General features: G+C 35.8%; 1 protein-coding gene across 1 annotated transcript in view; it reads left to right on the top strand.

Annotated features, from left to right (window-relative positions):
* Positions 1 to 23,481: 23,481 nt before the first annotated feature.
* Positions 23,482 to 24,925, top strand: part of LOC125278880 (5-hydroxytryptamine receptor 1E) — a 36,599-nt gene continuing 35,155 nt past the window's right edge. Inside the window, exon 1 of the mRNA XM_048208273.1 lies at positions 23,482 to 23,776. The gene's annotated coding sequence lies outside the window, so the exon portion shown is untranslated. The remainder of the gene's footprint in view (positions 23,777 to 24,925) is intronic.

Below are 24,925 nucleotides of genomic sequence, written 5' to 3' on the forward strand. Positions count from 1 at the left end.
ATTTTTTAAAGAGTGCATAAGTGCCTCTGATGCCACTTACTTTTCTTTAAAATTGTAACAAGCTGCCATCAAACAGCCTGATAAAACCCTTATATAATTACACTTTAAAGGGTTAGTTCACCCAAAAATGAAAATTCTGTCATTTATTACTCACCCTCATGCCGTTCCACACCTGTAAGACCTTCGTTCATCTTCGGAACACAAATTAAGATATTTTAGTTGAAATCCGATAGCTCCATGAGGCCTCCATAGCCAGCAATGACATTTCCTCTCTCAAGATCCATTAATGTACTAAAAACATATTTAAATTGGTTCATGTGAGTACAGTGGTTCAATATTAATATTATAAAGCCACGAGAATATTTTTGGAGTGCCAAAAAAACAAAATAACGACTTATTAAGTGATGGCCGATTTCAAAACACTGCTTCAGGAAGCTTCGGAGCATAAATGAATCAGTGTATCGAATCATGATTTAGATAACGTGTCAAACTGCCAACGGCTGAAATCACGTGACTTTGGCGCTCAGAACAGCAGATTCGATATTATATTATTATATGCACATATAAGCTGTTAGAAGTGTCATCCACACAAAATATACACATTATTTTCTTTGCTTCCAAAAACAATCAATTACTTTAATGTTGAATGGAGGCTTAATATTGTACAGTTGTTTGGTTTGTTTTGTAAGTGTCATGCCTTTTTATTGAGAGCATTTTTTGTTGATTTTGAGAAATGCATTAAAATTTATTTATTTTTTTTAAAATGGATTAATAGATAAAGGAACATTTCAGTAAAAGTAAAATTTACCTTTATTGTTTTGAAATATATTGTTTGTTGGGTGAAACGGAAACTCCAGTATGTAGCTAATCTGGCGGTTCTGTCCCTGACAGCAACATAGTATCGGCCCAGATCCGGCCCACATCTGGTATATGTGGATTACATGCGGATCAGATGTGGGCTGGATCTGGGCCGACACTATGTTGCTGTCAGGGCATTGGGTTTAACAAAGTTATATCTAAATCTTCCCAGCAGCCTTTGTTTGGAAATCACAGCTCAATACTATCTGTCCACACACACTCCACACTTTTACCTATTTGTCTCTCTTTCCTCAAGGAAAGTTCCTAGAATTCCCAGTGCTTACAGCTCAGACTAATGAGATCCTCTTACAGGTCACTCCTACAGTGGCGAGCCCTCAGCATAGCGTGTGTTTCACATTCACACACACACACACACACACACACACTCTGTGTCCTATGTTTTTTCCCTGTCACTGGACAAACACTCGAACATGCCTTTATTTCAATGTGTGTGTCCATAATAAGCAGCTAGTCCTTGTTTTGTTGGCTGCCACAAAGACTTTTGTAATAAAGCAGAGGGAGTCTCAGCTACCCATAATGCCTCTGCAGCCCGTTGCTTTGTGAGGGCATGTAATTGCCATCTCTAGATCTCTAGAGTTCATCTGGACTAATGCTTTTCCATTTCTCAACCCATTGTTGCCTCCAGCACTCACGTCTCCCTGGCATGAACTCTCTGCTCCTCCTTCAGCTTGATAGAGGATATAGACGTCTGTATCAGGGGACTACATCTGTACTCTCAGAGGAGTATCCTGAGCGCACAGGATTTTATTACCTGTTAAGGCACCTTCAGTAAATGTGCACATTTCAGCTTTCTATTCCAATCTAAAACTGAAATAAATATGAACTGTGCATATTGTGAGGAATATAAAAATACAGTGGCACATAAGACACACTTGTGCAGTTGTCTGTAAACGCTGCAGGATCTTTTCTATTCACTAACATGATTTTTTCAGGTCTCAATGTGTTTGAATCAGCTGGTGATTTTTAGTGGATGTATTCTCCTGAAGTTCACAGAGGTGTCCTAGCAGTGGAACAACAGGTGTACATTCACAGAAACATGATCTAAAACACAACACTGACTGTCTTCATATTCAACACTACATCTATTGTTTTAGCCGTTCAAACCCAACAAAGTTCAGATGTTTTGATTCATGCATCTTTCTTTCCATCAATGACACTGGCTTTGATGTTGTGTTATGTAATGCAATCATACAAATAGCACTCCTCACAAGAAGCTCACGAGAGACTCCACTCCACTCATGCTAGCATCTCTAACATCAATATACTCAAATAAACATACAAAATACTTACAGTGTCAGTCCTTTAATTGGATTAAGCACCTAATAAGCATAATAATACATGCTGTAGATAATGTTTATTGACAGAATTTCTACAAAATCTCTGTTTTAACAAGGTACACTCTAAAAAATGCTGAGTTAAAAACAACCCAAGTTGGGTTGAAAATGGACAAACCCAGCGATTGGGTTGTTTTGACCCAGCAGTTGGGTTAAATGTTTGCCAAACCTGCTGAGTAGTTTTATTTAACTCAAATATTGTTTAAAAATTACTGTATTCTTGTTTAAAATTAACCCAAAATATGTTGAAAAATTAAAATTTTTAATATGTTTAATAAATGAACATTGTTTAATTAATAATAATTAAACATTAATTCAATTGCTTATTAATAAATGTTCACCTTTTGATTATTATTGTTTCCTCTCGAAATTATATATCTGATTTTTTAATTTCCAACCTTTTGGGTTAATTTTAAGCCAGACATATATTAAAGGGTTAGTTCACCCAAAAAATGAAAATAATATAATTTATTATCATTTATAATATTATTTATTACTCACCCTCATGTCGTTCCACACCCAAGAAGATCTTACTGGTGTGGAACGACATGAGGGTGAGTAATTAATGACATTATTTTCATTTTTGGGTGAACTAACCCTTTAATTTTTAAACAATAGCTGAGTTAAATAAAACTGCCAAGCACATTGGTCAAATATTTAACCCAACCGCTGGGTTTGACCATGTTCAACCCAACTTGGGTTGTTTTTAACGCAGCATTTTTTAGAGTGTAGATATTTTCAATTTAGGGAAATTCACAACAACATTGATCAATACTTTGCAGAGTACCAAATGTTTATGTTTACAAGGCAAAAAGCACATGCACACAGTCAACTGATCTGAATCTTTCTCACACTGCCGCAGGACATCAGCTCTTCTTATAAATCAACCTTGCATGGCTTTATACAACTTTCATTAAAGGAAAGTTCATTTAAACCAGGAACAGATGGAAATGTCTCTTATAAATAATCACTAGGGCTGAGGTTCACAGGAGCTGATGACAGTATTTTACTTCCCGCTTCCTCGCACCTGTACGCTCTTCCGTGAGTAACATGATTGCGGGAGAAAATGTGTGGATTGTGGCGTGTCAGGCAGAGAACTCAAGAACGCTCTAATGAAATCCATCTCAAGGACGCACTTCCCCAAAGGAGTCGGCAGGTTATTAAAGATGTAACTGTGTGCTGACAAGAAGAGAGAAAAGAAGAATGAAATAAAATAATACATTAATATATGAAATAACACATGAATATTGTCCATAAAGTTCAGAAGTAATAAGTGTGAAAGCGTTTCCCTGGAGCTCATCAAGACAGAGGGACTGGCTTTGTTCCAAAACCAAGTGAGCTGCCTACTTAGAAAGCATTTTAAAATATGAAAGGAGAGTACAGTATAGTAAAGAATAAAGTACACTATTGAGGCTGTTACAAAACGTCAAAAGTCTTCTGAGATACTTCAGCTGGTTCAACTTCTAAGGAAGGATCACATGTTTTACATAGAGCGCAATTCCATAATGCATTGCCAAGACAAACATCTGCCCAAAATTTACCTAGAATTCAGTGAATAGTGAAAATAGTCAATAATACATTGTTTCAGATTAAAATTCGCCAATTAGGTCATGCATTTCTTCTCTAAGAAAATAGATCCAAAAGAAGCTGAAGAATCAAACTTTGTGGGTCATATATCAACACACAGACTGAAAGCTGGTCTGGATCAGCGTACGTGAGCCAAGTGTGTTCTGCAAGTGGGGTTAACACTTTATTAGTACCTGATTAATCAGTGCTTTTATTCACCGGCTTTTCATGGCTCTAGTACATGATTATTTGTCAAGTCAAATTTATATGTCTAGCACTTTCACAACACACATTGTTTCAAAACAGCTTTACAGAAAGTCATACTATTATTGTCTTTAATGCCTTACTGCTTTATAATTATATATCAAGGGCATATGTACAGTATTTATGTAAAGTATATGTATAGTTTTAGTTTATGTGCACAGTTAAAATAGGTATATGTGTAGTTATTATTTGTATATGTATAGCTACATTATATATAATATATGTATAGTTAGACTACTTCATTCAGTTGGCTATGTGTAGGTTTATACTTGTTAATATGTTTAAATTTATTTTTAAATATGTAGCACCGTGGTCCTGCTACACATGACATTTTGGTCCATTGTATGTCTCCACATAATTATAGTAGAATGACATTAAAGCTCACTACTACTATTACTTGACTACATACAAGTAAATGTACTTTTTACTCCAATACATTTGTGATGAGCAATGCAATTACAAATTACATTTTTCATGACACCTAACGATTTCTGCAGCTCTTTATTTCTGCTATAAAGAAGCAATATCGCCATCTAAGGGCATTGAAGTTACTATATCTTGAGCATTTTGCCTTTACTCACCCAAAACTTGTCAACAAGGATACTTTATGTGAATGTGAGCGCATTAGCAGGTAGTTGCTGATCGCAGGTGTTTGATTTATTAGATGAGGAAATGACTGCAGCCGGTGATGAGGCTCAAACCAGCACATACAGTAGACTTTGACTATTTAATTTTACTTAACATTGTTTTATTTATCCGCTATACTGACAAGACCGTTTTGAAGGATATTGATTTACTTATGGCCTTTCTGTGCACTAGAGCTCAACTGAGACTTGAGAGTTTGTAGACGTTTAAAAGGTTGTTGTGCAGATCTTGATTTATTGCAACATTGAGGTGTTTCAGTTTTATTTTGATTTTAGAAAATAAAATTGATTTCTCATCTTACAAATCAGTTGTTTCTTATTTTCACTGGAAGTCTTTCAGGACTAATGCATCTCTGAGCCTACATTCAGCATGAGTAAAACACTTAAGTACTGTTAAAAATATTGGAATTGGTTACTTGTAATTTGTAGTGGAGTCATTTTCGTATGGTTTTCAGGTACTCTTTACACCTCTGCTTATATTGTTATAAAGATATAAAGTGTTCATATTGTCCACTTCTTTTTTTTTAACAGGGAGCTGCTAGAAAGTCAACACATGATTTCATGATCTGTGAGCAAGTCAAGACGACGGCCAGGAACAAAACTCTATTTTGGTCATAACCAGGAAAAAAAAAACCCTTGGGAAGAACCCAGTCTACACCGGGTAAATAATAGTAAGGTTACCAATTTGACTATAAAGTAGCCCTCCTCAACATTTCTAATAGAGATTTATGAAACAGGATCATGTCACTGCTCCGGCAACATAAATGAACTGATGAGATTTGATTTTATATTCATACAACCAGTCTGCCACCTGAAACTTTCAACCCATAATCTGATCTCTCAATAAATGGAATGCCCTTGGATTGTGAGTCTGGATTTCATTAGCACACGATGAGAGTGGTAATGAATTTAAAATCTTTTACAATGTCTGAAAAACCAGAGTCACATTTGTAGTGTAGGGATGATGATGATGATGATGCCTCTGTTTTGCTGCACAGCTTCATTGGTTGGATTTCCATGGAAACCAGGCACCAGCTTTTACTACAGGACAAATCAGCCAAGGAGAGAATATATATACAAATATCAGGAAATGCAATGTTTTAACTAAAGAAGAACAAGCAGTGGTAAATAAATTTTCATGACATAGTTATTCATTAGTACTGGCCTGCTCAAAGTCTCATATGAAGTTGTGACACTTGATGATAACATCATTCCTGCTGTTGGCACTGGATAAGTGAAAGGATCAGCAATGTGAAGTGAGAGTAACCTATTGGGGATCAGTGTTATACTCTGCTCTCATATAACTTTTGATTATAATAATTCAAATATGCCACTGTTCCACTCATTATAACACACTAATGAAACCAAAATCCTGCTGGACGATTGGAAATGCTTCTCTGTATTAGACACACTCTTGTCAAAAATTAACTCCAGTGAAATGGAGCAGGTCTCATTTCATACAGAATAGTGCTGCTATCTCTATAATCCAAAAGAAAACCGCTCACATCCCAGCTGCTCTTAAACCAGCTCACACTAGCAGACCACTCAAGCATGACCCTCTCATTTTGAGACATTTCCTCGCTCTCCTCCAGCTCTCATGGATAAAAAGCATCATTCCATTGACACAGAGAGGAAAAGACGGATGGCTGCTCATCCTCTCAGCGCTTTCATTCAGTGTGAGGGAGACACTCTATGAATGAGGCAGTGTGAAGTGTCCTCAGAGGCAGGAGAGAGCTTTAGGAATGGGTATTAAATGATGCTGTTGTCACTCGGCGAACAACTTATCTATCTATCTATCTATCTATCTATCTATCTATCTATCTATCTATCTATCTATCTATCTATCTATCTATCTATCTATCTATCTATCTATCTATCTATCTATCTATCTATCTAAATCATCATTCCATCTGTCAAAATCTGTCATTCCATCAGTCATATTTACCTGTTGATCATCTGTCAATCAACATTCCACCAGCCATGTTTATCTGACCAAGGAGGAGATGCAGGTGGGAGGATCCATGGTGGAGCCTTGGTGGAAAGGCTGAGCAGAACCAGGGAGATGACCGACTGAGGTTGAGACCCAAGAGGAACCAAAGAGCCAGGGCAATGCTGAAGGCCTGGAGGGCCACAGTGGAGCTGCAGGCGGGCATGACCGTGGTGAAGGCGGTCGGGTGGAAGTCCATGCTGCTGACTCGGAGGTCCAAGGTGGAATCAGAGGGATGAGGGAGCCTGGTGGAGCCTGAGGGATGACAGTCTATGGTGAAGCCGAGGATGAGCCAAGATGAAGCCAAGGTTGAGCCAAGATGGAGCCGACCAGTCCATGGTTTAGCCAAGATGAGTCAGAGGGCCGAGGTGGAGTCCGGGGCAAGGAGGCTTGAGGTGGATTTGAGGGATCCACAGGCCAAGGAAGAGCTGATGACTGGGAAGCCCCAGGCGGATCCGTGCAGCTGGACGGAAACACTGGAGGAGCTGAGGGGCTGAAGGGAGACAACAGTGACAAGACAGAGGAACTAGATGGCATTGACAGTGAAGAAGGGAGATGAAGGCTGGGCGGGATGAGGCTGGGCGGGATGAAGGAGACGGGAGGTTGGACGATGAAGACTTGGTGCTGGACAACGAAGATGTCATGCTGACAGAACAAAGTCTTACTGTAAGTCACTGTATATGTCTTATCTTTCCCAGCACACCAGGCTTGTTCAAGATGCATCAGTGCTGCACAGACCGATCGGCGTATGTCATCAAAGTACCGCAAGAGCTATTCAAAGGCATGAGGAGTCGTATACTTTGATGTCATACGCACCAGCCTTCCATCAACAATGGCGGATGTTGCATTACTTTTGATGTTAATGGCTTTGCGAACCTACATCAGCATTCAAACACGGCGAATCCAACACGTTTGTGCAGCTCACCGTAATTTGTATAGACAGAAAGTTTCTGTTCATCTTGTTGGTCACGCTAATCCTGCCCCCAGCCCCTGACGCAAGCAGCTCTTACTTCCAGACCAGCAATGTTTTGGTGCTACTTACGAACCACTATTCCTGGATCAGAGCTGGTGCTTTGGATGTCGAAAGTCAAAGAACTGATTTGAAACTAGGCTTTTGCTCTGAACCAGCACTCAAACTGCCTTGGTGGAAAAGGGGTATTTGACGACTTGGAACTTGACTTATCCAGCAATGACTTAACCACCTTGAAGCTAGATGGGACTAGCGGTGACTCTAGCATAGCAAACACCTTCTTGGTGGGCTTGGGCTCCAAGTCAGGGTTCTGCTCTGGCTCTTGCTCTGTTGCGGGCATGGATGACAGCTGACTGGGCTCTGGGTCCGGAGTGGGGCTGGCAAGGTCTTTCTCCATGGGGCAGACAGTGAAAGTGAGTCGCACTACACCAGCACCCATTCTACATACTTGGCAAAGCTCCCTCAAGGACCATCCACAGGCAGGTGTGCTTTCGACCACTCATTAAGCCCGGTGTGATAAAAAACACATAGCAAGCAGCCGTACAGTGGATGAGACACACCAGGTCAAGAAAATCTGCTGTGTGGTCCTCGATGGAGTGATCCTCCTGCTCCAAATTTTATCATGAGGTGAAGCAGAATGAATATTAAAAAACAGACTTTTAATAAACACAAAGAGTGATAGAATACACATACCAATGTAATGTTAACACAAGACATTGAACTGAAGACACAGAGGGCTTATATACACAAAGATGGCAATCAACAAACAGGGAAGAGGTGAGAACTAATGAGAAAACCATAACAACTAACGAAGGACTGGGACACAGGTAAAACAGCGACAATGAAAACCATGAAATAAAATAAGAAAGTAAAGAAGAAGATGACCGTGACAAATACATTTATGTTGACACCATTCTGTCAATCATTTTTACGTCAATTATCAAATCAGTCAATTTTACCTCATGACAGTCATGATTTCAGTTCAATGTTTTCCTCTTTGCAGCCTTCAAAACATACATAATATGCTTAAATTACACCTCTCTCATATTATTCCACATGAAAATCCAAGTCTGGAGGAGCTCCAAGAAATGCTTCAATAAACGTAATTGGAAAACGTTGGAGTAATTTCCCACTCTGCCAGCTGAATGGCTTCCTTTCCCTCTTTTGCAGGTGGTATAAGACATCCAAAACATTTTTTTCAAAAGCATATTTATATAAATATACAGTACTCAGTAGTGTTTTCATTACCCACTGTTCACACAGTTTGAATTATGAGTGAGGATTTTCCATTTGATATGCTCCAAATGGAAAACCATTAGTAGTTTTCTATCCAAAGCAACCTATTAATGTGTCCTAAACCCACAGCTGCTTAGTGGAGGCAGATGTCAAAATGAAAACTTCCTGGTGCTGGAAATAGCACAGCTACCGCTGATGCCCATCTAAAATCCTACTTGTTAACCTGAGTGAACAATAAGTGCTGAAGTGTTTTTGACAGTTGATTAGCGCTTCTTGATTTGTGTTTATAACTAACCAAATCAAACCAGTCACAAATGTTTGAGCCGTACTCTTGCAAACAAAGCAATTATCATATCTGTGATAGTAGATTTTGGAACCAAACCCTCAGAAAAACAGGATTACGCTCAGTATTTTTTAAATGTTACTCACATATGGTTTTGATTCATGCATATGTATCTTTGGACAGTTTTTTTTTATTCCATAGCTACTTATATCCACTGCTGACAGCAGCTTACCAGGTGCTTGGTTGTATTATCATGCCTTTGCAAAACCAGACCAATGTTACATGCACATAATTGGACAGGTGCATTAAAAATCACAGTCAACCTCAGAATTAACCACGGCGTTTAACATCTAAAAATATTTTAAAATAATAAAAATGATCAAGATTATCAACATGGCCAAATTCTAACTTGCATAGCTGGTTTTTAACTTTCATCTTCTTCCCACAACTGACAGGCAGATATTTTCAGCTTTCATTCGACTTTGTTGTAGCTATGAAGACAAGCTCTCACCAATTCACAGACTACAGCTGACTCAAACATTAAGTGAATGCTAATATCATCTGAGATTAATCGCCTCCGACCTGAACGGCGCAGTGGGAATGTGTGTGAGTCAGCGTTCTGGGTGCAATTCAGCTAAAGACCTGAAAAATAAAAATGAGAATAGCCATCTGGCCACAGTCTGAGCAGAAACATCATGGACAATATCCCTCCATAAAGTCTGAAGTTATGTGGAGGGAGAGAGTGAGGGAGTGGGTGGAAGAGAGAGAGAGAGAGTAATGGGCTGTTACTAATCACAAGGTTTGTGTGTTTGGGTTGAGAGGAATGGCAGAGCAAATCCTTGCTTGCTGGCGATCCAGTCCTGATGTGGCTCCAGCTGTGTTGTGATTGTGGGGTGTTTGACATCTCAAGCGGGTATGAATTTACATCTTCATTGTTTATCGAATGTGGACCATCAGCTGGCATCTCACAACCTTTCTGTGGTCAGCTGCTCAAATATGAACACGCCAGTCATGCACAGCCAAATACTGACACTATTTTAAGGGTGAGTTTGGATAACACTTTAGAATACCGATTACTGTCATTAATGAAGAACTACACAGGAGCAAATGAGTAACACCGTATTGACATTCTAGTTATTAACTACTATTAACTAACAAGAAACTCTGATGAACAAATTAGTAAGTAACAAAGCTCAGATGAATGCAGTAGATGAAAGCTCAGATGAATACTAGTTTATAATCAATGTGAATAATGCATAATGTATCATTAATTCTAAGTAAAGGTCATGGTAACTCACTAGTTATGACTCAAGTATTACCAAATCCCTCAGAAGGAATTAATGATTATTTGGAACAGTGTTCTAAAGTGAGAAACATGATAACGCCTTAAAATTTACTGAAGTCATGTCAAACTTTTGAGGTTTTGCATAGTAATGACTCAAATGTTACACATCCTTCTAAAGGAATCAATAATTATTTGGATCAGTATTCTGAAGTGAAGATCATGGTAACCCACTAGTAATGACTCAAGTGTTACCAAATCCATCGAAAGGAATTACTATCCAAAACCTTACAAAAACCTCAAAAGTTTACAATGATTTCAGTCACTACCAGTAACTCTATATCTCAAGTAATTCCTTCTGAAGGATTTAGCATAAGTCATTACAAGAGCTATTAATTATTAAATAATTAATCAAAGTTTCTTGTTAGTTATCTAGAATGTTAATATTGCGTTTCTCGTTTGTTCCTGTGAGGTTATTCATGATGGAATAGTATGGTATAAAATGAATGACTTAAAAAGTCATAATTATGTAATAAAAAAATCTAAATTATGACATACTAAATTGAAATTATGAGATTAAGAAATCAAAATTATAACTTAAAAGTATAAATTATGCCATACTAAATCGAAATTGAAAGTCATAGCTTATTATGTCATAATTTTGACTTTTTATCATAATTACGAGTGTCATAATTTTCACTTTTTATGTTATCATTTAATTTTTTTGATATTTCATAATGTGAATGTCGTAATTTATTTCATCATTCAATCTCATGTTGTTTTTTTTCCCAAACTTGTTTGACTTTCTTCAGTGAAACTGACATTTTTGATGAATTCAAATGTTCACTAGAGAATGTGTTCAAGTGAAGTCAATCAGGTTTGGAAAATCAACAGAACGCTTGTTGAAAAGCCAGTAAATGCAAAGAGGGCCAAATCCTTCATTGCAAGCAGTTTATTTTCATCAAAACACCCCTGTTTCTGCTCAGTCTCAAATCAAGGCATGTTAGCAGAAAATGATGACCACTGATTGCACTACAGAAACCTCACGAGATGTTACAGTACATGTGCTCTATTTAAAGAAATGTTTCCTCTGGGTGTGTGTGTACAAGTTTAAACTACAATGTGGACTCCAAATGTCATAAATGTGAGAGACTCACTTTCAAAGGATAAATTAAATGGTTGAAAATGAAACACTCTTTTAACTGGAGATTTACTGCAACACAGTGCATGTGCACACAGTGTGTTTGACTGGATGGGCTGTGGTATCCACTAATCCACAGCAGTCTGATCTGTATGCCTTCATGAGAGTGAGCGGAGTCTCTCTGTCATCCTTCCAGTGTCACAGAGCGTAAATGCAACATGACAGTCGCTCTGCCAGCACGCCTGCGGACTTCAATGGCTTCTGCTCATCAGCGTTTAGATGAGTCTCCTCATCGACAGACCGAGAATTACACCGCACTTGTGTGTGTGTGTGTGTGTGTGTGTTTACACACAGCCTCATTAGTCATAGACAGGCTGAGTGTCATGTTAGGGATCAGACATGTCGTTGTAATGCTTTGGCAAAGCAAAAAGTACTTTTGTCATGCCAATATAGCTATTTGAATTGAATTTAATTGAATAGCAGCAGTTCTGCATCAGTCCGCTTTACAAAACCTTTAAGTGGCACTTGGGGATGATATGAACTTTAATTGATCACTTTGGTGTCAGTCAGAGGAGTGAGTGGAATAATGTGCAGTAGTCAAAGATCTGGATACACGACACAAGCTGACTTCAGTGTTTCTCCTTTTCTGCTCTGCACTGTGAATATTTACACAACATGAAACATGTATTTGTTTGCTGACTGTCTCTTGTTGTGACCTTGTTAAACCACAGACTTACATTGAAGGAGGAACCTGACCATCATAGGGAACAGTATAGGGACCAGAGGCTTGGACAGCAAGAAACACCCAGAACGCCACACCGACCCAACCCACCCTATCAGTGCGGCAGTGAGTTTTCTTCAGATAGATCATTCGTAATGATATACTATATGAAATACTGATTCTTTACAGGCCTTCTCATCCTTAGTCTAGACTTTAAGTTGACACTCATCCTCACTTATGATAGCAAAGATATAAAAAGCAATTTTAGAGTCCTGAGATGTCGTCTTTAAAGATGTCTCTGTCTGATTGACAGCATGCGTGGGATGCTGTTGACTTAATGACAACTTAATGGCATATTCATTGACAGGTTCTGTTCTGAAAAGCTCTGATGTTACTGCCCTCATAAAAAATTAAAACTATGTATGGCAAACACAAATGCCTTTCTAATGGTTTGAAATACAGGAAATAGTTTTATGAGCATTTAATAATGCAGAGACGTGTCTTTTATCACAAAAAAAAAAAAAAAAAAAAACATTATAGAGAGAATAGTGACCTTATCTCACAGTGGGACAATCACTATATATATATATAAAAACGCTTGGATCCAATAAAACTACAAATGAGGCATTTCAGGCAGGTGTTTTTTTTAGGCTGGAAAGATTCTCTCCCTTTGGTGTGGACTTTGTGCTTTGTAAATTTGCCGATTGTTTACATGTACAAACAGGTATATTACACACTAGAAAAAAAAAAAATCATAATAGGTCCCCTTTAAGCAGTTTTAGGGGCTGTTTACATGACACCATTTTCAACTAAAAACGTTAAACTTTTTATGTTTATAATGTTTATTTTGGCCGTTCATTTACATGACAATGCCATTTCGAGGGCCTGAAAATGCAAACATTTTAAAACAGGTTTCAAAGTGCAAGTTTTTGAAAATGGTAACACTTTACAATAAGGTTTATTAGTTAACCTTATTTGGTAACACTTTATAATAACTCACTCTATGAAGCATTAGTTAAGTGTAGTGAATTAATCATTTATAAGACATTAATAGACATTAGTAAGCATTTATAAATACAGCTATAAATGATTTGTTCTTTATTTATAAGCATATCTACATATAATTGTATTTTCATACTTTATTAATGATCAATTTATCATTTCTAAATTATGTATTAGTTGTCAGTGGTTCATAAGATCATTTAGGAAGTGTAAGTAAATGATTAATAAAATATTTAAATGTACATTTATGCATCTTATTATTTAGACATATAGTATTAGTTACCTAGTGAGTTAACAAATGCTTTATTAACACATATTTCACAGTGTCAAAACGACCTCAGTACTAACTTTAAAACATTAGAGAACTGCAGTGCAGAAGATATCTGAACCTTTAAATCTCATTTATAAAAGCTTTACAAAGCATATAAGTCCTCACTTTAGATGAGCTCACAAAAATAGTTAACTGACCACTTCTAAATGTTTTATAATTACCTGAATTAATCATGAATTGCAGTAGGAATATGTGTTAATAAGGCATTTATTAACACATTGAGTAACTATTACTATGTCTAAATAATAAGATGTATAAATGAATGTTTAAATAGCTTATTAATAATTTACTTACACTTCCTAAATGATCTTATGAACCACTGACAACTCCTAAATGACTGGTTTAATGTTATACTTAATTTAGAAATGATAAATTGATTATTAATAAAGTATGAAAATACAATTATATGTAGATATGCTTATAAATCAAGAATTAAGCATTTATAGCTGTATTTATAAATGACTTACTAATGTCTATTAATGCTTTATAAGTGATGAATTAATTATTTACTAATGCTTAACTAATGCTTCATAGCGTGAGTTACTATAAAGTGTTACCCATTATGGAACTACATTAGTTAACATGAAATAATAATGAATTGCACTTCTACAGCATTTATTAATCATTGTTAATGTTAATTTCAACATTTACTACATACATTATTAACATTAGTATTATTATTATTATTACATCATTACATACATTATTAAAATCAAATGTTGTATTTGTTAACATTAGTTAATGCACTGTGAACTAACAAAAACTATGAACAGCTTTTTTTTTATTATTAATTAACGTTAACAAAGACTAACAAATACAGTAACAAGTGTATTGCTTATGGTTAGTTCATGTTACATAATACATAAACTAGTGTTTAACTAATGAACCTTATTGTAAAGTGTTACCTTGAAAACAATATCATTATTGTCTTCATGTAAACTACACAAACGCAAATCTGTGAAAACAGTGACAGCATGCATGTAATTCATATTTGTCAGTCAAACATAATTTAAATGGGTTAGATTTCTGCACTGAAGAAATAAATCATGTCATAGTTTATTATTAACTATTTGTTAATTTGTTATTTATTCAAATTGTTTAGAATCAGCATAAATCTGTTCAGTTTGAAAACAATTAAAAAGTACACTGTAAAAATTAATTTAAAAAAGTAACTTACCTGGTTGCCTTAAAATTTTTAGTTCATTGAAATTAAAAATTTGAGTTAATGCAATGAAGGTGATTGGTTTAATCAACAGAAACTCAAAATATTATGTTATCTGAACCTATTAATTATTTAAGTTGTTTTGACAAAAGAAAAAATGTTGTCATAACAAATCTTATAGAAATGTTGTAATAACAAAATATTATTTTACAGTGTATGTTTAAGTCCAAAGTATACTTCGTTTTTTATGTGTATAAATGCTCAGTCAAAACCACAGCCTTGCAAAGTATACTTCACTTGACTTGTATGCGTATTGCAACAGATTACAATACCTCTATGAGTTACAACCCATATGAACATCTATTCTTTCATGATAGAGTTGTACAAATGAGGGTACTTTAACCTCTTCACACAATCTCTCGTCTATGTAGGCCTCCATTGTCTCTGTAGCTTGCATGTGTTCCGGTCTGTTCTGCTTATGCAGTTTTTCTTCGACTACCTTGTGAATCGACGCCCACAGGGCATGGTTACCACCTTGTGGATAAAGTAATTACTGCAAAAAAATTCAGCAGTGCTCGTTTAGTTTGCACATACTATTCTGATGACGAAATTTGCGCACTGTACACTGACCCTCACACACATGTAAAAAGTGAACTTTGGGCTTTAGTCTATAGGCATGCGCGAGTGCTCTGTAAAAGAATGTGTATGTGCGCACTGTGCGCCCTGAGTAGTCTTTCTTTACAAAGTGACATCGCCAACTACTGGCCTGACATGCATAATACAGTGTTTTTAGTCTTTTTTGCAGATCCATGTGAAGGGGGATCATATTAATAGCTAACATTGTCGTGTCTACAAAGGAAAAGGACTTTTCCATTTTTAGTATATCGTTGTCATGTAAACGTACCCTTAGAGGACAGGAAAACCTCATCTTCATCACATGCATTGATCCTGCCCTGCACTACTGTATGGGATTGACAGAAATCACTTACACATCTAGTTTATAGAGAGTCAGATCTCACACACATTCTCATGTGACACACTGTACAGCAGCTACAGTACAGAATCAAAATAAATGCATTACCAGCATGTGATAAAAACAAATTTGGCAGATAATAATGAGGCAATATTTCAGTACATTAGACGAATCCAAAAGCACACACACGAAGATAGAGCAGGTTTGTTGAACAATAATGAAGCATCTGCGAATCTAAACATGTACTTATAATTACACTTGTCATTATGAGCCCTTAAAGCTGCAGATTTGGATGTTTTTTCTCTCACCCCAGTAATTACATTGCCCCTTTTCTTTTTTTAAGCTGCTCCTGGGGCTTTTTGACAGCTGAGATTATTCTGCATTGAATCTAAATCAAAGCGTCTCCTTAAAAGCACACAGCAGACTTAATTAAAGCATAGAGAACAGCTGAATATAAATAATGTGTGCTTTTTGGAAGTGTGATATTTGCAACAATGAATATTAATTATGCATACTTTTTAATAAGTCAGAGACACATTGATAGCTTTCAATGACATAAGAGAGAATGATAATTCTCATTTTATTGTTCAGCTTTTTCCATTTCTAAAAGCCAAGCAGGACGCCCAGGGGTGCCCAATCCTGTTTCCTGGAGATCTGCCTTCCTGCAAAGTTCAGCTCCAACCCTGAACAAACACAACTGAACCAGCTAATTAACAGGCAGACAGAACCAAAACACAAAGAAACACGGTCAAAACAGAACATAACTCTGATATAATAAATAAAAATAAATAAAAAGACAATAGTAAAAAGTCAGCGGTCAGGACAATAATATTGGTGAATAAATGTCCCTAAATAGGCAAGCCAAACGGTGACAGTGGCAAGGAACCCAAACTCCATCGGTGACAGAATAGAGAAAGAAACTTTGGGAGAAATCAGGCTCAGTTGGGGGACCAGTCCTCCTCTGGACAGACGAACAAACATGGTGTGGTTTAATTCCAGGCTGCATCACAACTGAACTGAAACAGGAGTATATATACTAATAACAATACCAATGTGTAACAATAACAATGTGGTACCGATACGTAACTATAGAAACAAACGAGGACATAATCAGTTACCAAGGAAACTAAACAGAGCAGGGAAACTACGTTACATGTTGTTACTGTAGTACAACCCGAATTCCGGAAAAGTTGGGACGTTTTATAAATTTGAATAAAATGATAACTAAAAGACTTTCAAATCACATGAGCCAATATTTTATTCACAATAGAACATAAATAACATAACAAATGTTTAAATGGAGAAATTTTACACTTTTATCCACTAAATGAGCTCATTTCAAATTTGATGCTAGTTCTCAAAAAAGTTGGGACAGGGGCAACAAATGGCTGAAAAAGCAAGAAATTTTGAAAAGATTCAGCTGGGAGAACATCTAGCAACTAATTATGTTAATTGATATCAGGTTTGTAACATGATTAGCTATAAAATGGATGTCTTAGAGAGGCAGTCTCTCTCAGAAGTAAAGATGGGCAGAACTGTGAAAGAGTGCGTAAAAAGATTCAACATCAGATTGCAAAGGCTTTGCAAATCTCGTCATCTACAGTGCATAACATCATCAAAAGATTCAGAGAAACTGGAGAAATCTCTGTGCGTAAGGGACAAGGCCGAAGACCTTTATTGGATGCCCGTGGTCTTCAGGCCCTCAGACGACACTGCATCACTCATCGGCATGATTGTGTCAATGACATTACTAAATGGGCCCAGGAATACTTCCAGAAACCACTGTCGGTAAACACAATCCGCCGTGCCATCTGCAGATGCCAACTAAACCACTGTCGGTAAACACAATCCGCCGTGCCATCTGCAGATGCCAACTAAACCACTGTCAGTAAACACAATCCGGCGTGCCATCTGCAGATGCCAACTAAACCACTGTCAGTAAACACAATCCGGCGTGCCATCTGCAGATGCCAACTAAACCACTGTTGGTAAACACAATCTGCCGTGCCATCTGCAGATGCCAACTAAACCACTGTTGGTAAACACAATCCGCCGTGCCATCTGCAGATGCCAACTAAACCACTGTAGGTAAACACAATCCGCTGTGCCATCTGCAGATGCCAACTAAACCACTGTTGGTAAACACAATCCGCCATGCCATCTGCAGATGCCAACCAAACCACTGTCGGTAAACACAATCCACCGTGCCATCTGCAGATGCCAACTAAAGCTCTGTCATGCAAAAGGGAAGCCATATGTGAACATGGTCCAGAAGCGCCGTCGTGTCCTGTGGGCCAAGGCTCATTTAAAATGGACTGTTTCAAAGTGGGTCAGACGAGTCCAAATTTGACATTCTTGTTGGAAATCACGGACGCCGTGTCCTCTGGGCTAAAGAGGAGCGAGACCTTCCAGCGTGTTATCAGCGTTCAGTTCAAAAGCCAGCATCTCTGATGGTATGGGGGTGCATAAGTGCCTACGGTATGGGCAGTTTGCATGTTTTGGAAGGCACTATGAATGCTGAAAGGTATATAAAGGTTTTAGAGCAACATATGCTCCCGTCCATACGACGTGTATTTCAGGGAAGGCCTTGTGTATTTCAGCAGGACAATGCAAAACCACATACTGCAACTATTACAACAGCATGGCTTCATCGTAGAAGAGTCTGGATGCTGAATTGGCCTGCCTGCCTCATAACCTCGATGCCCAGACGTCTTCACACTGTTTTGAAAAGAAGAGGAGATGTTACATCATGGTAAACATGTCCCCGTCCCAACTATTTTGAGACCTGTAGCAGGCATCAAATTTGAAATGAGCTCATTTAGTAGATAAAAGTGTAAAATTTCTCAGTTTAAACATTTGTTATGTTATTTATGTTCTATTGTGAATAAAATATTGGCTCATGTGATTTGAAAGTCTTTTAGTTTTTGTTTTATTCAAATTTAAAAAACGTCCCAACATTTCCGGAATTTAGGTTGTAATAATTAGAAATGATTCATAATTACATTCAATTAACCCTAAAACAAACCCTAACCCTAAACCTATAGTAAGTAAATGCAGTTAATTATTATTACTCAGTACTTAAATGTATAATAACACTGTAATACTGACACCTTAAAATAAAGTGTAACCTAAGAGTCCATAACTATGACATTGTTGTATAAACTGTGTTAATTAACTGTTTGGCCAAAATTCATAATGCTAATGCAAACTGTAAGCTAAAAACACACTGTAAGACAGCAGTCACTATATAATAATATAGATTTGAAATTAAATGTCATATCAGGACCAGAAAAAAATCAAGAACAAATATCTTTTTTTATTTCATTTAACTTTGTCCAGGGATGGGCAGTATTTCAGATACATGTATTTAAAATACGTATTTGAAATACAAAATACTATTTTGTATTTTGTATTTTAAATCCTTTGGAAAAAATCAAATGTAATTTGTATTTAAATACATTTAAGATGAGTATTTTTGTATTTTCAAAATACTCAAAATACTTTGAGACCAACAGTCAACCTCTTTATCAGGGTGTTGTTTTCATGCATCAACTAGTTCAGAACAGATACACACACATATATGATATAAATTGTGAATCGATGGAAATTTTTCTAAATCATTTACATAGATAGGACTTTGCGCTTTCTCTTTTCTCTTGTGAATAAATGGATTTCTTCACATGTTAACTGATTAGGTTGTGGGTCATTTTGACGACACATTAGGGGTGTGATGAGATCTCGTGAGACTAAAATGTGACGAGATTTCTCGTCGAGGCAAAAAGTAGTCTCGTGATGTTGCCATGACAGAGCGTTAGGATGATTAGGAAAGAATATGCCACCGCTACGTTTACATTACGCCTCCACTGTCGTTTTGCTTTGTATTTAAATAAAAAACATTTAATTCAGTTGGATAACGGTCGCTGCCACTCCATATTCACAGAGTATGGGCGATCGCTGAAAGTGAAAGTAAACGTGAGCGCGCATTCAAACGCGATTTCAATACCCCGCATTTTGAAAGCGGCTCCCTGATGAATACAAATATCTCTCAATATTAAAACTATTTTAGGCCGGGCAGTGTAGTTGTAACCATCTCTTAGCTCTGTATCAAAGAAAAATTTGGTCTTATTTGCACTTTGAATATTGAGAGAGTGCGATTATGGTTACACTTATTGTAAAGTGTTACTATAAAAATGAATAGCTTCTCTTAATCTTATTAAGCACAAACAATAGTTTCATTTGTTAACATTAGTTAATGCACTGTGAACTATCATGAACTAACAATGAATGACTATTTGTATTAACTAACATAAAGATTGATAAATACTGGAGCAAATATATTGCACATTGTTAGTTGATGTTGGTTAATACATTAATGTTAATAAATGAGACCTTATTGTAAAGTGTTACCATTTTTATTTTTACTGTTTTCTATTTCTATGATCAGTTTGTGGAAAGGAGTTCAGTTAGGAGGTCAAAAGTTGTAGAAGCTCATAAATCATGTACAGTAAGGTCTGAAGAGACTGAAATCATACAGAAGAGAAGTCAGTCCGTTGAGTTAGTAGCAAAACCTTTTACAGTACTTGAGTATTGTTGTCTTTTACTGCATATGATAATTCATACTCAGAAAGTAGAACTGAAATGACATTCATTACAAGATGATTAGTTAAAACATTTCAAATACACCTGCAGAATATTTTTTCCTAGTCATGTATTTCACCATTGAGGATTTCTTAAAAATAGTGTGTAAAAATCTTGTCTTGTCTCGTCTCGTGAACTCAATCTTGAGTCTCGTCTCGTCACACCCCTACGACACATGAAAAAGTTTTTTAGTACACTTCTTAAACCCTAACCAAATAATCAAGTTAAACCCAGTAAACTTGAAATTGTGACATTAGAACAAAACATATTAATATGATACCATATGTATAACACTAAATTGAACAATACTGTTATATATGTTTTTTAATTCATTAATTATTTTATTTCAATTAACCATTGTATTAAACACCGACCATTACTTTATTCATTATTTCTGCTATGCAGGCTCATTTTGTAAATGTAATCATTTTAAATTTTACAAACATGGTGCTTTATGAAAATGTAACTGGACACATTTCCAAATTATGATTGTGTTTACCCATCTATGCAAATGTTTGTTTATGTAGAGACGAAATAATTAGGTTAATCATTGTCTGTCTCCATCAGTTTAGTGTAGTGATTGTGTGCATTTGTGATGACAATGATGAAAGATACACTACACTTTTAGTTTTATTGTTCACCAAAAAAGTGCCAAATGATTTCTAATTATGTAATTAGAAACAAATAAACTTTACATTAAATAAATATAAAAGTTACTATACTACTTGCGTAAAAAAAAAAAGCATCAAAAGAGTTTGAAATTCAGTTTTTGCTATGGTATCAAAACTGATATTGATAATTGTGAAACCATGCCATATATTGTTACTGTGAAGTAAAATTAAGATTTTGGTCATATCACCCATCCCTATTCTTTGCTATATAGCAGAAAAGGATCCCACAGTTTTACAGTTTTTTTAGTAGTGTTCACCATAAGTAATAGACTACATTGTAACCTTGTCAGAAGTAAGTATATAAATGGCTGCTATTTTGCACTACATAAGTTTATTTGTAATTACCAGCAAGGAAGCAAGCACTTAAGAAAGAGAGAGAGAGAGAGAATGACATAGAGAGCAGAAATGAGGTAAGGAATTAAAAGTCAGTAGGCCTATGTAGTTTCTTAATTCACTGTGACTATTTATAATTAGCTTAACAAATTATATATAACATTCAGTGTCTAAACATTTAGTTTTTTTGTAGTTTTTTATTTTCTACAGGGCAGGGGAAGGGAAGAGGTATATAAAACGAAAAAATTAATGCTTTTTGAACAGAATAGGAAAGTTTCTAATAGGGATACCTGCAGATTCTTCACTCACATGTATTTTGTGTATTTTCAAAATACAAAATACTGTATTTGTATTTAAATACATTTTCCCACACAGTATTTTGTATTTGTATTTAAATACATTTTTCCACACAGTATTTTGTATTTGTATTTTAAATACATTTCCATGTATTTATGCCCATCTCTGACTTTGTCCATGTTTGCTGTTTTTACTATAGATATCTTAATTTATAAAGATATTCGGTAACACTTTATAATAACTGCACACTATGAAGCATTAGTTAAGCATTAGTTAATAGTTATTTCATCACTTATAAAGCATTAATAGACATTAGTAAGTAGTTTATAAATACAGCTATAATTGCTTTATTCTTGATTTATAAGCATATCTATAATGTGTTTAATAACTGTATTTTCATACTTTATTAATAATCAATTTATCATTTCTAAATTAAGTATTACATTATTTACAAACAGTTATTTAGGAGTTGTCAGTAGTTCATTTAGTAAGTGTAAGTAAATGATTAATAAACTATTTAAACATTCATTTATACATCTTATTATTTAGACACATAGTTACTTAGTGTGTTAGTAAATGTTTTATAACACATATTCCTACTGCAATTCATGAGTAATTCAGGTAGTTATAAAACATTTAGAAGTAGTCAGTTAACTATTTTTGTGAGCTCATCTAAAGTGAGGACTATTTATGCTTTGTAGCTTTTTAAATAGGTTCAGTGATCTTTGCACTGCTGATCCTAATGTTTTAAAGTTAGTACACAGTAGTTTTGACACTAGGAATATGTTTGCATTTATTAACACACTGAGTAACTAATACTATATGTCTAAATAATAAGATGCATAAATGTACATTTAAATATTTTATTAATCATTTACTTACACTTCCTAAATGATCTTATGAACCACTGACAACTCCTAAATTACTGGTTTGTGAATAATGTAATACATAATTTATAAATGATAAATTGATCATTAATAAAGTATGAAAATACAATTATTAAACTCATTATAGATATGCTTATAAATCAAGAACAAAGCATTTATAGCTGTATTTATAAATGCTTACTAATGTCTATTAATGTTTTATAAATTTTACTATTTATAGCTTAATATCTTAATTTATAAAGATATTCTTGTCAAATCAGTGTCAATAAACAGCATGTTGCCTTTGTGACAAATTGCACTATTATTTTAATATTTTTGGTGTAAATGTTCATAAGTTTGTTGTTGTTGTTACATTTTGTTTCTATACAGAAATGAACTTTCAGAAATAAACCCATCCTCAGAAATATTCACAGGAGTAGCTAAACGTGATAACCAGCCCCATAATATTTAATGTGATACAAACTGAAAGGTTGAATTGATAAATGAACGAGAGTGTGAATATCTTCACTAAAAGAAGAAGAAGACCATCTGTAATAAATTGAGTCCCATGATCAGTGTCACTTAGCCTATTTACTGACATTTGACTAGAATATACACATTGAAATGATGCACAATGAAAGATTTACTATTCATTTCACATCATAATGTCCTAAAACTTTGTTTATTGCCAGGTTTAAATAAAATTAAAAAAAATCCTAATTTTCAAAATGGTCTTAGACTTTCTTTATATTTATATTATATATATATATATATATATTATATATATATATATATATATATAGTAATCAATAGGCTATAAGCAGTACACAGAATTCAACATACAGCAGATAATAAAGCGTGTTATCAGTATCATGACGTGTTATCCCGTCTCCATGGTTCCCAGCCTCAGCAGCTGATGTGAGGAGCCCTCTGCTGTTCCCGGGCTTCACATCACACACAGCAGCGCGAGCGCTCAGGGCTTCACGAGCTCGGACAGGTGATGATGGAGCTTTCATAGGGTGTCTGCACAGGTGTGTGAGGGAGATTCATAGATACACACCTGATGAAAGCGCTCGGCAGGGCCAGTTACACACCGACGCGGATACCAGAGGAGAAGCAGCAAACCACGACTCTTTTCCATAGATGATGGATATTTGATTCACCTTTAAAGAAGCACACGGACGCTTGAGATGCAGGTGAGTCAAAGTTCTTCGGAAATCGTTTGTTGTTTCTTATATAGCTGTGGATTGCATTGAAACAAGCGTCAGCAAAAACTTAATGAAAAACGAGTTACAGTCTCGAGTTACAGTCGGACTTTTCACAGTGATTGCAAACAGAAAATTGGATTTTTAACACTTTTGTCAAATATTTGGCCCGTTTATTGTAATGGCACACGGAAGAGCTTCTAAATGGACTCAAGTCATTCAAATGGAGTTCATACTACACCGAAAAGCAGTTGATTTCAGCACTTGTTTGATTAGACTTTAATTTCTCGTGTTATTAGGCAGCAGTTTAATAGTGTTAAAGTTTAGCTAACTTTGGTTCTGTTGAACGATCTGCAGTTGTCATGACACTGAGCACGAGCCTGATGTGAGCGAGAGATGCTGGTTTCACAATTTAGAGTGACAAAATATGCTTAAATAGATGCAAGAAAGAAGAACAATCGCAATGCAGTATATGCAAAAAATATGATGACGCAAGTCAAAAGTTAAAATTGTTCTGACTTTTAAAAGGATCTACTAACATATCTTCACCTCAGGTATTTAATAATTAGATTGTATACAAACATGAGTGTCTGCACCTTAACAAGTTTGAAATGATGAATTGGTGGATCAATTATTTAAATGGATTCCTTTAGTTATAATGAGAAATATTACAGCTTTCTACAATATTCTCTTCAAAGAGACGTCAATTAGTCCACCATTTGTGGTTTATTGGCTTCAATCGTTTACATTTAATATTGTTTGGAAAACAAGGTCAAGGACATATCATTGAAATATATTCATAAATTCAGCCTTGCAAGACAATATTTTACAAAATGCACTGCAGGAACTACTAATGTTCTGATGTACCATAATGCAGCAGATGTCTGGTACTGCCCTTTTTCTTTCTTTTGGAAAGAAAAAAAAAAGGTATTAGATGTTGTGCGTTCTTGTGGTGTCATCAGACATGACATTATGTTCCTACAGATATTCATTCATACTGTGTGCTTCTGGGATTCCTGTGCCTTTATCCCCACAGTCACAGTCAGGCGATCAGAGGGAGTAGGATAGAAAATGTTATTCTTGAAAAGCAGAAGCACTCAAATGTGCTGCTCTGAAGAATCTCAACAAAGAATTCCAGGT

The sequence above is a fragment of the Megalobrama amblycephala genome, linkage group LG11 (assembly GCF_018812025.1).
Source record: "Megalobrama amblycephala isolate DHTTF-2021 linkage group LG11, ASM1881202v1, whole genome shotgun sequence".
NCBI classification, from domain to species: Eukaryota; Metazoa; Chordata; class Actinopteri; order Cypriniformes; family Xenocyprididae; genus Megalobrama; species Megalobrama amblycephala.